Genomic DNA, 14,062 nt, shown 5'->3' with positions numbered 1-14,062 from the left:
AAAAAATATATGCGTTTTTTAAGGGTAGTATTTAAATAAATTGTGATAAAAATATTTGAAATATTATTTTGTTTGTGTTTTTTTTTTTTAACGTGGAAGAGCAATAGGTGTCAATATTTCATACACGTTGTAAATAAAGAGAGGAATTCTGAAGTTGTATGAAAGAAATCCGAATTATTTTGAGGTAGAGATTTCGAATTTATTCATATATGAGTCCATAAAGTGGATAGGTCTATTCTACCTGGAAAAAATCTTTATGAATCGATCACGTTTCAGAGAAACGACAATATTTCGAAATCAAAGTTTTTTTTTTTTTTGGTAAAAAAAACTCGCTCGACAATATTCGAAAGTTTCTAGACTCCTTTCCGGATTGGATTGGTCCCGGTTATTGCTTACAGCTACAGTCTCATATATAAGAAAGTGTTTCAGTTAGACACGCAATATCGAATGATCCATATCCAAATAATTCAAGTGTTTCACATTGAACAAATCACCCCAGCTTCATATGACATTCTGAAGCAAAACAAAACTCCATTAACCTCTGGGAGATTTGATCTGGGTTAAAGTAACTTATCTTTGCCAGCAATTCCCTGCAGGCGGCTTTACGTATCGTGCGACATACGTCCCAAAGAGCCGAAATTAAAACTATTAGAATAAATTTAAAGCCATCAACCTTATGCGTTCATCGATATTCTCGTAAAGACGAGATTCTCTAGAGATTTTTCTTTTTATTCGATGGAAAAATATAAATTATATATATATGGTATATTTTAATCTTAAAGTTAGCCAAAGGGGAGCAGTAAGGAACACTCTATGGTCATATCCGTCAGTCTTCAACTTTTGCGCCATTCACTTTAATGGCAAAGTCTAAGACAATTGATGGGGAAAGGGACAGAAGCGGAAATAGTCGACCGTTAAAACGCCTTTTGGCGGAAGTTGTTGGAACCAGGAAGTGAAGTAACGATAAGGAGACTTTAAAACTAGAAAGTGATGAAACGATAACTTGCAGCAACTACAATAAATGATTATGGAGTTATATAGAAGACGAAGAATGCACCGGGCCACGATGCTAAAAGAGAGATTTTTTAAAAGATTTCATTTTTATTCTTACCATAATAAATTTTATAATATACTCTTTTAGAACCGAGGGGAGTAATTCTGTTGATTTCAAATTTCCACGGCAGATGGCGACATATATATATATATATATATATATATTTTAATTTGAAATATTGTTTAAAGTTATACCTCGGAAATAAAGCAACGTTCTGTCTTTTATAAACTCGAGAACAAAAATCGACAACGTGTACAAGCTCTATACAAACTGTTAGCAATAAAGATTGTTAACAAGTTAAATCTTCATAAAAAGATTTATTTAAATAGAAATTCTAATAAATTTATTGAAATTAAATGAAAATCTTTAATTTTCCACTACTCGGATAAGTTCAATAATAAATTAGTGATCCTTGGCATATTGTATAAACTTAAACGATGAAAAAGTTTACGAGATTTAATTAATTCATAAATTTTTTTCGGGAATTATGTAACTGTATCGATCCCGATTATTTATTCTTAGCAGCTCAACATATACAAAGTTCCATCTCTAACAAAATATATTTTGTCTTCCATAACAGTAAATTCAGCGAAAGCAATTCTCAAAGTAATCTCAGACAGACAAGTGAAGCGCAAAACATTTAAAAAATCAAATTCCATTACTTATATCTATTAGATTCGGGAAATACATCTTGGTTCAGATATTTAAGATTCATGTGGAATCTAAACAAGAATTCTTGCATATTCTCAGAGATTGTCGATGATGAATAGTATTTTCCAGGTAATAAGGAAAAGGCGTAAATCTCGGCGTCTTACTTTTAATATCGTCTGATCACGTGGTTACAGCATGTAGTCGACAAGCTTCAATAATTTACAGTCCCTTGCACTTTTACGCTTCAGCTGTTTTCAAGGTAGTTTTTATTTTAAGTTGACGGAACCACCATTACTACGACACCTTTAAATTTCGCTATAAATTACTTCCCGTTTTTTTTTTTCCTTAAGTCTAGTACTTCCTCTTCTTCGATCTTGTATGGGAGAAAATGGCAATTCGAAAAATGCCATTTCTTTGTCTTGCTTTGTAATTCTTCTTTTTCGCTTTCCTTCTCTCTTTCTCTCTCGAGTTATTTATTTGGTGAAGTTTTAAAATCCACTAATGCCGAAGTTTGGAGGGAAATACTTTTATATGGGGTATATATATATTTAGCCAATGGTTATTCATGCCCGTAACAAACTGTAAAGGATTTTAAAATTTGTTCCAATAAACATTCATTTCTCTAATGGGAATTGGGATTTGTCAAGCCGTTGGTTATAGATTAATATTCGTTTTTAGCGTGACTCGCTATAAATATAAAGTATAACCTAGACTTACGTTACATAAAAATCTTAATGTTTTGCAGAATGATACTGTAATTATACCCAGAATCAATCCATTTTCTATGACTCGAGCCGAAAACACGAAGAACATATCCGAGAAAATAAAACCTAGAATCTTATACGGGAAATTTCTAAATTTCCTTCGATGGTGTAAAATTAAAAACAATCGAGTTTTATTAATTTAATTTAGGAGAAACGTTTAAAGCTTAATGAAAAAAAAATTTGAAATTTCCAGTCCGGATTTAAAAGGTAAATTCAAATATTCATATAAAGCAATTGATTAAATAATTCTAAAAAGGTCAATTTTGATTCAAGTTAACTCTAAGATAAGATTCTATGAATTGTTCAAATGAATTCATTAGTGTTAATGAAGTCATTAAAATCACATCAATGATAAACATTCATCAGCATCTGTTGAATTTTCGTTGAATTAAATTTCACAATTATGAAATAATGAAGAAATCCTTGGTCATTTCTTTAAAATTGATTAATTAAACCAGTTTATTTTATATTAACTGTTTTTAAATCTAAAAGTACTTAATGCTAAATAAATAACATTTATTTTTTTTTAATTTTACTCTATAGGCCTACCATTTTTTCCCAGGAAAAAAACAAAAAAACTCATCTAAATCATCGATTAAAGAATAAAATTACTTAGATTTATCTGTTCGAACATTATTTAAATAATAGAGAAATATTTTAACAGAGATAATTCAAAATTTACTTAGACTAATATCCGGAAATTAATTAATTATGAGCCTTAATGTCTTCATTATCATTCGTTTTATAAATCTATACGAAAACATAATTAAAGCGCTCGAAAGCCTTTGTAATTATATTTTTATATTATTTTTTTTTATCCCTGTAAATGATATTTGATATTTGTAAAATGGTATTCAATATTACTCACCTCTATTAATGTAATGTGCGGTCGATCTCTTACGAAAGAATCGTCTCCGAACTGTAAAAAAGTAAACTAATTTCGGTATAAAAAGTTTCATATTACATATTAAAGTAAAAAAGTTTCGAAACTTTTAAGGTTGGGAAAAAATGATAAGCAAATAGCAGTTAAAGATGTGATTGGTATGAGATGAATGATGCTCAGTTGACGTTTCTGTCGATAGGAGGGGGAAAGACAGATATTTAATGGTTATACATCACTCTGCATATCTTAGAATAACTATGATTAATGATAGCCAATAACCGAGCGAACATTTGGAAACTCTTGAAAAGAAATGTTTAAGAAATTAAATGTAAGAATTAAATTATGGCAATAAAAACAAATATCAAATAGTTTTGAAAGTTTTTTGGAAACTTTTATATATTCTCCATTATACGATCAGACGATTTCAATATTCATTGGACTGTTCAAATTTCTATGATATTTTTAGCTTTAAGTTTTATTAATGAAATTATTCAAAAGTAATCGTTTTATTGATATAAATATATGGGGAAAAAACCAGTTTAAAATGCAAAACTTAAGCGAAGAATTGAAATTAATAAAAAATGTAATGGTTAACATAGTAATAAGTAATATCATTATTTCACTGCTCATTTACTTATCATTTACTTAATAGCATACTAAATTATACCGAAAATATTATTGAAAGTTCATATATTTAGTATTTTAAAGTGAATTTTATTATTATTATTACTAAGCAGAAATTTCTCGTTTCTTGATGGTTTACTTTTTACTTGATGATCTATAAATAGTACATATATATATAATATATATAAATCTATTAACCTTAATGTCATATACAGTATTTTTATATCATAATTTATATATATGTCTATAACACATAAAACAATCAAGGTTAATAGAGAAAAAAATTCTAAGTATTATCATTCTATATCACCTTAGTGCATTATTTATATTAAATTCGAAATCAAAGGTTAATTATGATATTAAAAATCACACATTATGTGAATTTATTTGTAATAATTGAATGAGTTAAAATTTTACTGTGTTGTTGTTTCGAAATGACAAAAAACTAGACCAAGATCTCATAAAAATGTATATAAATGTCATAACTTATTAGAGCAGGAAATAAGTCATAGGGCGAGTTAACTTATATATAGAATTCTTATTACAAACAGAAGTTCAACAGCTTAAGAGTAAAAATAGAAAAAATTGAAATGTAATCCGTGTCATTCATGCCGCATACAATTAATTTTAAATACGTAAACATCGAATTACACGTCTTTCAACTGTTCATTTGAAAGAAGGAAAAAAAGCATTAATAATGTATTATTTATTGAACAGAAGTTATAAAGTTTTTCATATTTTCTGTTAAAAAGAAGCAATAAAGTGGTCTTCATAAATTTTATTATTGTGCATAATATTAATAAACAGCAAAGCATCAACTTATCAATTCAGGTTTTCTTATTAATGTAAAGGAGAAATTTTTCCATATCCGTGCGTACCGTTTAGATATTGCTCTCATTTTTACATCAGGATTTAATATTAGCTTTTATATATATTAACCTTCACATTTTTAGTTTATCAATAAATTATATTTTATGATTAAATGTAGATTATATCTTATTTTTGTCTTTACCGTATTATAACCCGGCGTTTAAACACATTTATTACGAGAATGGCATTTTTCTCCAACAAGTTTTCTTTTATGTATTCGTCTTCCTTTATCTTACAATTTACTACATTAATCTCTTAGATTAGTTACGCTGCACACATCGTTTATTACAACTTATTCATCTTATTTTCATTTCCCATATTATCAATGCATTATTCATTTACATCTGTTTAAAATTTAATTGCAATCTTTATTCATTACGACACCCACTAATCAATTAACAAATTACAAAATAAACTCGGGGAACTGTCCAAACGGTAACTTAACTTTTCTCTTTCTTTACACTTTTACTTTTTACGAGTATTCGGGAGTAGAAAATGGCGCGTGTCGTTACCAATTCCTGATTTCTGCACGGCTCCGTTCTTCATCTTTTTTTTTTATTTTATTTCTCTTCCCCCTGAACTTTTTAAACTTAATTTTTGAATTAATGTACAAAATACGAATCAGGTGTTGAAATTTGAATGTAATTGCGTAGATATGATCGATATCTGGCAACGGAAGCGTGACCAAGAGTCAGCCTCTGGTGGCAATTAAAGTTTTCGAATTACACTGTAACGGCGATAGGTGATTCAATTAATTACAACTACAATGCTCGGTAAAGCCTGTAACTGTATCTGTTAAGTAAAAAGAAGCAGCCATCTCTCTATCTGTCTATCGGTAATCGGCTTGTAGGCCATCAAAACATGTGATCAATAGTAAGTAAATTAACTGCAAACTTGAGCTAGAGTCAACAAGACCCTCTTTTCAATTAGCTACTATCGTGTAAGATTTTTCTAAAGAGAGAAAATCTAAGGGGAGAAGAAACGAAGATCGGATGTTGACAAAAGATACAAAGATTGCCGATTAAAATATAAAAATAGAAAAATGTCTTCGGAGATTCTCGAGTGCGATTTCACTACTCTTTTATTTTAGCAATTTAAAAATGACAGAATGCATTAAGATATTTGACAAATTAACCGTTTACTTCAAATCGAATTATATACTGTATTCATCTGTCGTGTAGGGAAAAAAATTCAGGGGGAAAAAAACCAGAATTTTTGGCCGAAAGGATTTTACGTTTTTGACTTTCTTCAAATCAGAACGTTTCTCTAACCGCAACGGGAGACCGGATTATTTAGCTTCTTCCTCATTTTTCACATTGTCACCCCTTCAGGCTCTGTCGTTTTATTAATTTTTCTTAAACTTTAAGGATACTTCAACGTTAATACAGCAAATCCAATTGGCTTATTAATCAGCCTTTTTTTTTTTTTTTTAAAGATTGTCATATTTTATTTTCTGATTGTAATGGATGAAATTATGCTTAGTTAATTTAATAAAATAAACCTAATCGAAGCAGGTTTTTGAAAATGGTTGTAGACATTCGTCTCGATGGTTACCATTATCCTAAAGAAGATAATGAATTATATTGAAAAAAATTAATTATCCGTTTCCTGTTAAAAATCTACGTTAAAACTGAATTATACGGTAGAAGAAAAGTCATTTTTATTCTTATTACAATAATAAATAGAGTAAATTTTATATAAAATATATTAATTCGAGAAATTAGTTATGTAGTTTATTCAAAATTCATTCATAAATTGTAATATATGTCGAAAGGTATTCTCGAGTTAAAAAAATAAAATGGAAGACGTAAAAAGTTTGTAAAAAGTTGCGGATTTTTTTCTTTTTTTTTTTTTGAATTTTAAACTTTAAAAATTTAAATATATAAAGCGGAAAATAATAATTCGTCTTGTTTATAAAATTAAAAGTCGAGTTGACAATTTTTTTCGCCATTTCTCTTGTTCGGTTTCTGCTCGGATAGACAACGTTGGAAGCGAACCTTATAATTTGATCAGTCTCGAAACAAATCGGTGAGTCGGAGAAATGGATCAGTGAAAATAAGCCGATTCTACAGTCTGGCCAATCGAATTCAACAAAGTCCGAAGGGAAAAATGACTCTCTCTTTTCCACCTCATAGACTTCGCCAGTTCGTTTGTCTTCTCTCTTTCTTGTCCTCCTACTTTCTTGTTCCTACCCTTTTTTAAAACTTCGCCCACTTTTTATCTCCCCCCTCTTGTTCTTAAATCTTGTTTCTACTTATATTTTTTTAATTTTTCCTTTCACTTCTTCCCTATTAAATGATGGTCGAACTTTTCTACCTAAATTTATATTAACTACAAGAAAAAAAACATACAGAGAAAAAAAAATAAATAAATAAAAATGCAATCTTACTTTCGAAGAAATGATCCTGCAAGCTTGAGTTTATTTTTCGGTCGGGTACTTTTTCGGCATTCCGAGTGCATTTCTTGAAGAAACATCGTGTTATTTTACACTCTGCAACGGTAAAATTAATTAAATATAATTAATAAATGAATTGTTATAAGAGATTTTAATTTAAATATTTTATTAAAGTAGAATTTTTGAAGGTGCATCCGTCTGTACACACATACACTCTTACCATTCTAGTGTATAGAGCATTATATAAATGAGAGTTATACACCGATTATGTATACAATTGAACAAAATCCATCATATTTTATTTACAATTTACATTTATATAAAATTCATATTGGCAGAACCTATTTCCCAATCTGGCCAACGATTCTTCAAACCATTTAAATCGATGGGTTTTCGTAATTCTAACGTGATTAGAATATAAAATCGTACGTATTTAAATTTTAATCCCGTTTCGGAATTCTAACTTTATCGAAGAAAATTAAGGTTATAAATTTCCATTTTCTATCGTAAAATAGTCGATTTAAGAACTTTTTAATTGATTGCTAAATTAAAATAATATTTGAAATTCACGTAAAGTTTTGTAATTTATTGATAAAAGAGCTGCTGAGGAATCTTAAATTTTCCATCGCGCTTCTTTTTACTCTCCAAAAACTGATATTTGAGATGTTCAAATTTTATCTTCTCTGAGGAATGCTATATCATCAATTCTTATTCTCGCCAGTTTTGATTACATTTTGAATCATAAACCCATTTTTCACAGACCAAAAAACGTGGATTTAATAGTGAAAAAAGCTATCTTTCTTCCAACAATATCAACTGAATTCTTTTCAACATTTTCTATAGAAAGATTGATTATTTTCAATCTAATTTTCTATTTTCTGAAATTTGTTATCCTAATTGACTTCGATGTTTACAATGGCAATTTGTTTTTTTACATTCTGCTCTTCTTTATAAACTTTTGTCATAAAGAAATGCTACATTCGATTAAAACAGGTTGATATAAAATAACCCCCACCAATCAATATTTTCAAGATTTATATTTTGATGAGGAAATGAGAACGACACAAAGTTAATTCCCGAGATAAAACTTATAGAAAGAAGTTTAAAATATGAAAAGTTTTTTTTTAAAAAAAAATCGATTAGTTAGATCTGTAGTTACTTTTTTTTTTATTGTTTTCTTTAACGAAATCTCGGTTTTCTAGACACGTTTTTATAAATTCCTTTCTGCGAATAAATATCATTTCATTTATAAATATAAAACTGCATACGTATAATGTTACTTTTTTATATAGATATATTTTTATAGAGTAAATGACTAATATTTTAAACATTATTTCGATTTTTTCACTGATTTCAACAGACAGTTTCAGTTTTCTTTACTATAAACGGATCTAAATTTCACATTGCCAGATTAAGAAAATTTCGATCCCTATTCAACACTTCGGGCTTCCCAATAAAAGTGTCAACAATTTTATATGTTGTAATTTATTTACCATTGGACATTCACGGAAAAGCTGCGAATGTATCACATTGGTTATTATACATTCAAAGTTTTTAAATATATTAATCTACAAATTGATTTACAAACCCTATTATGATGTGTGCCTCTTAGGCAATTGACTAGTTTTCTTTGGCCTAAGTTTGGCTCTAAAGCTACACTAAGATCAGTAACGTTAACGAAATTCGAAAATTATTCCTGATTCGAACTATTTACAGATCTAGAATTCGAATTCTCCTCTTCTTCCTCCTCCTCCATGCTATTAAGGATCCGCATCATCTTCCTCATCTTGCAGCCATTCAGTCAACTACTCCAAACAGGATAATGCAAAAAGACTTATTGATAATTCATTTTTTAATTTCAGACTTTGCAAATTAAGCTTTTATATATTGTTTATGTTAAAACCGTATCTTGTATTTATCTAGTTTTTTTTTTCTTAAAATTACATAAGGATCTTTATCGTCCACATATAAACCCACCATATATAAATGATGGTGAGTACTTAAATTATTGGAAGTTGAGCCATTTAATGAATAATTAAAATAATTTTAGGATTATTTATGGACTTGAATAAAATAACTGTTAATTAATAGTAATGCAAATAACATGATGAGACAGAATAACAATGAAAGTAAATTAAATTAGGTAATTCATTTTATTTTACTAAGTTAAATAATAATAAATAGGTTTTTTATCTATAGTCAAGTTGTATTATTTCGTTAATTAAATGGCATATTAAATAAACTTATATATTATTAATTTTCTAATTTAGACATGTATTTATTTCCTTTTTTCACAATGTATTGTTGTAATAAATAAGTCTGAGAAACATCAAAGGATAATTTGCATAACAATTAATTTTAAAGAGACGATTTACTGGGTAAATAAACTGTTAACAAATTCACTTAAAAATAAAAATTTCCGACTGAAACATTTTACATAAATTTATTCGAATAAAATAATTCTCTAAACTGTTCTGAAAGCAAAAATGATAGAAGAGATACAACAAATATAATAAAAATATATTTATTTATTATTATTATTATTATTATTTCTAGGTGAAGAATTAAAGTATTGATTTCTTATCTTTTAACAATAAATAAACTCTCAATACGTCTATTAACTCGAACTTGATACATGTTTAAAACTCGGCTCAATATTTGAGTAAGGAATGGAAGCCATGATAATATTTTAGGATACTTTTACGAAAATTGCCAAGTCTTTCTATCTTTTCCCATTTGAAATTATTCATTAATTGTATACCAACTGTTCTTCTGTCTTCTGCAACTGCCAAAGCAGAAGTCTTATATCATTTGTCAGAAGGCAGGAGACCATGAGACGTTCGATCTCTTCCATCCCCCCTCCATCCGGAACGCTTTGTGCTGACATCAGCTTTTAAAACTGCAACCTTCTCGTCTCTCTCTGTCTCAGCGGCTTCAACTTTCCCCAAGCTACAATTTTTGTATAAAAAAAAAGAAAAAAAAACGGGGGGGAGTGGACACCGGAATTTCGATAGTACCGAGTTACCGGTCAAAATCACAGAATTTTTATATTTTTTATAGCTTGATAACTCGTTTGTTACAATTTTTTTTCGTTTCTTTTTCATTCCCAGTTTCAATTCTTGTCTATTTTTTTTATATATCAAATATTTTCTTGTTAAAATCTGTCGTTGCCTTTTACTGTAATTCAATAAACTCGATTATTTTCCCCCCCCCTTTATGAATAAAATGTATCGTCGCTAAGCGTAATAATGTTTAATTAAAGTTAGCAAAATGGTGATTCAATTTAAATGATTAAAATCGAAAATAAAATAAGGTTAAAAATTTGATAAATGCAAAACCGACTTAAAATAATCGAAAAATTGAAGAAGCCGAGTTGAAACAGAAAGTAGCCGAATTGAAATCGAAATTAACTTAAAGTGATTGAAAATGAAAGTAGTTTTTCTCTCAAAAATCGAATTTCACTTTCGCTTTTAAAAACCAGAATTAATATAAAAAAAAGGGGGGAAAGTAGCACGTGCCGGTGAAAGGGAAAGCGGAATGACACACGCGCAAATTGACACAAAGAGAGTGAAAGTTAATGAAAAATATACAACTCTCTTCGATATAATTTATTTAGCTTACGGAAAATTTGTAAATTTGACTTTAAAAAAAAAAAAAAAAATTAACGGATTTTTGGCTGACAACTTATATATACATAGTTGTTTTTCTAGTCTTTCTAGTCGTATTTATTTAAGAAAAGTAGCCCGAAACCCTTCACCTGTACAGTAGTAAGAAGCCGTGGACAAGTGCGAAAGCCATTATCAGTCTTCAGGAAATGGAATTCCTGTGTTGAGGAAAAAGTCCAGAGCAGGACACGTCCCGTCTCTAGGTATTCCATCATTGCATCCTTTCAATTCGTCCATCCGGGGACACTTCTCTTGGTTTTCGTGGGATGAACGTCGCCGTTTCTAACACATATTCTTCCAACCGTAACTAATATCCCAGATTGGAAATGCTGTCTCTTACAAATAGAAGAAAAGAAATTCCATTTCATACTTGGAGAAATATTATAGATACTATGACACAAGTACTTTAAAAATAGAAGTCAACATCATTAATAAACTAGAACATTTCATTTTCAATTATCTTAATTTGTTAATTAACATTCTAATTATATACATTAGAAGAAACATTTTACATTACGATTCGGTAATATATAGACTTGCATTTAAATAAAACTTTCTTCTTTTTTTTTTTAAATAAATAACTCGAAATAATTTGAGTAAAATGGAATAAATAATTCAAACAATTTATAAAATTTCCAATATATTAAATTTATTATTTTTATTAGTAAAAAGTTTAAAGTAATTTTTAAATAGATCGATTCCGAGAAAATATAGAAAAAAAAAAGTCTTCATCATTTAATTATAATTTAAAAATTTTTAATCTTAGAATAATTTTCAACCATTTTTTTTTCTCTTAATTAAAAACTCATTACTTCATCCGATGCTATTTTATTTTATACACAAAAATTTTGTTTCTTATTCGATTTTCATTTACCATAAGTTAAGATATATCAACATATTATGGCGATAAAATCTCAATCAGCTCGGTGAAATCTATTGCAAAACTAGACTACTCTATCATTTGTGGTAGTAAGGAAGATTCTTCTTGGAGAAAAAATGTAATGATAAGTAAATGATAAGATTAATCTTACACTTTCAAACTTTTTATACAAAAAAAAAAAATTTGGGTAAAACTTTCAGAGATAAAATATGTACAGTACACAGCTCAACTTTCATCTTATATCAACGAAATTACTAGTTTTAAAATAGGAAAATATTTTCTAAACTTTTTCATACGTAGAAAAAAAATGTAATTATTTACATTTTTATAAAGTTATAACGCTCCGTAAATCACGCTTTCCCGCATAATTCAGGTGTTTAGCAGAGAAGTTTTTGCCGTTTCGCCTTCGCCATTCATCAGACTACATTTTACTTAATTGAAATTAATATGATATAATTAGCATTGTTGTGTCTAAAATGAGAGTTTAATGAATTATATTTAGCGAAAATCGTTTTTCATGGAGCGAAATGTTTGTTGGAGAAATCGTAAATTTCATGCGACATATTTGGTCGAAGTAATTGCACAATTGACATTAACCGAAAAGAAAAGGACGATTCCTTTAAAAATAATTTTTTCTATTGTAAAGTACAAGTCGTGTTATTTAACAATGGTTCTACTATTTGACCAAAGGCAATTTTAAGCCTAATTGATAGTAACGGGAGACCAATTTATTCCTTAATTAATGGTGATCGTTGGTTTACTTATTATACCCTGGGGAGTACTGTATCTCGAAGGTCGTTAGAGAAAATGAAAATGGCTTCTCTGCATTCGATGATAGTGAACGACTATATGACAAACAAAAATACGACCCCTTTTTTTTTTATCAACTAATAATTTTCCGATCTATCTCTCAAGCCAGAGACAAATTTATGATATATATCAAAGAATTTTTTTTATGATTTAGAATCATTCGAGAAAAATTTTTATGATCTACATAAATTGTTTTTAATTTCAGCAGAGTTATGAAGAGGAGGAGGGGAAAAAAAGAGTATCCAATCTGCGGATGGAGAAGTAAAGTTTTAAATATGTTATTATGATTTTTTTCTTCGGGCAGACACACACACACACACACACAAGCACACATACATATAATAGAGATGGTTGTAGAAACAAGTTAATTTTAAGAAAAACAGTTATGCGAAGTTAAGCTATAAAATGTACATTTTTATTTTTATAGGAAAAGAAATGACTTTGAAGGATTTAAAAATGAAAGATAATAAATATTCCCACAAAATATAAATTTTTTTATTTAATGTTTCAGGAAATGGATTTTTGAAATTATGTCTTTCAATAGACATATAATGGATAATTAAAATCGAGAGACACTTATTAATGTAGTATTTGAAAAAGCGCTTACGCTATCGTTTCGTCGATCGTAAGTCATTCGGATGCTCTCAAGAATCACTATTTACAAGTTTTAATGAAGTGTATTTCAGCAAGTTTAGTAAAATGAGAAAAGATAACCATTAGAAACATTACTTTGTTGAGAGAACAAATTAATGTTAGAGTTAGATAATTTTCCTAGGATAATTTAACACGAATTTGAGCGAGGCTTGAGGTAAGTAGAAATGTTTGAAAGCTCTGGCAAAGTCTGGACGGAATTAAAGCAATTATTCCTAACATAAAGTAAACCCCTTCTAACGATAGGAAAATAAAGTCAAAAACCATTAAAGACCATCTCTCGACTTTATCTCTCGACGTAAGAATTTTAGCCATTATTATTTAATATTTTTAAAATATAACCAGACGTCTAGTGTGTCACTTAACTTTATTCATTGGCTTTAATATTGGAAGCTAAAGATATCGACGGAGTTCATAGTTACGCTTTATAAGTCGTACCGGTTCTTTTTGCTGTGATGACTTAAGATCCCACATGGGGATTTCAACAACCTTATCTTTTAGTAACAGGCAACATCAGACGGACAGAGTCGTAATCCAAATGTATCTATGGAAAGAGATGATGGATGAGGAGTTCTCTCCAACTACAGAATAGAAACCATTTACCGTGCTTACAATATTTTACTTTATATGCTCTAACTTTAAACTTAGAAATTTATTTTCAATTCTTATATTATTAATTTTCAATTTTATCTTTTAAAATGTAATTTTTTAAACAATAAACTAAATACATTATTCCTCAATTCAGACATTTTTCCCTACAAATAAATGTAAATATATATATATATATATTTTATTCAAATATTTTATAAAAATTT

General features: G+C 28.5%; 1 long non-coding RNA gene across 1 annotated transcript in view; it reads right to left on the bottom strand.

The window, feature by feature from the left end:
• The window catches only part of LOC111632065, a 70,269-nt gene that overhangs the window by 6,723 nt on the left and 49,484 nt on the right, over window positions 1–14,062 (bottom strand). The window contains exons 2-3 of the long non-coding RNA XR_002757803.1: window positions 7,236–7,337; window positions 3,338–3,388 (exon numbers count right to left, since the gene is read on the bottom strand). This is a non-coding gene — a long non-coding RNA (uncharacterized LOC111632065). The remainder of the gene's footprint in view (window positions 1–3,337; window positions 3,389–7,235; window positions 7,338–14,062) is intronic.

The sequence above is a fragment of the Centruroides sculpturatus genome, unplaced genomic scaffold, assembly GCF_000671375.1.
Source record: "Centruroides sculpturatus isolate CEXI.00-Female unplaced genomic scaffold, Cexi_2.0 scaffold707, whole genome shotgun sequence".
Classification (NCBI taxonomy): Eukaryota; Metazoa; Arthropoda; class Arachnida; order Scorpiones; family Buthidae; genus Centruroides; species Centruroides sculpturatus.
The sequence above is the reverse complement of the archived record's forward strand: the minus strand, read 5'-3'. Positions and strand labels throughout refer to the sequence as shown.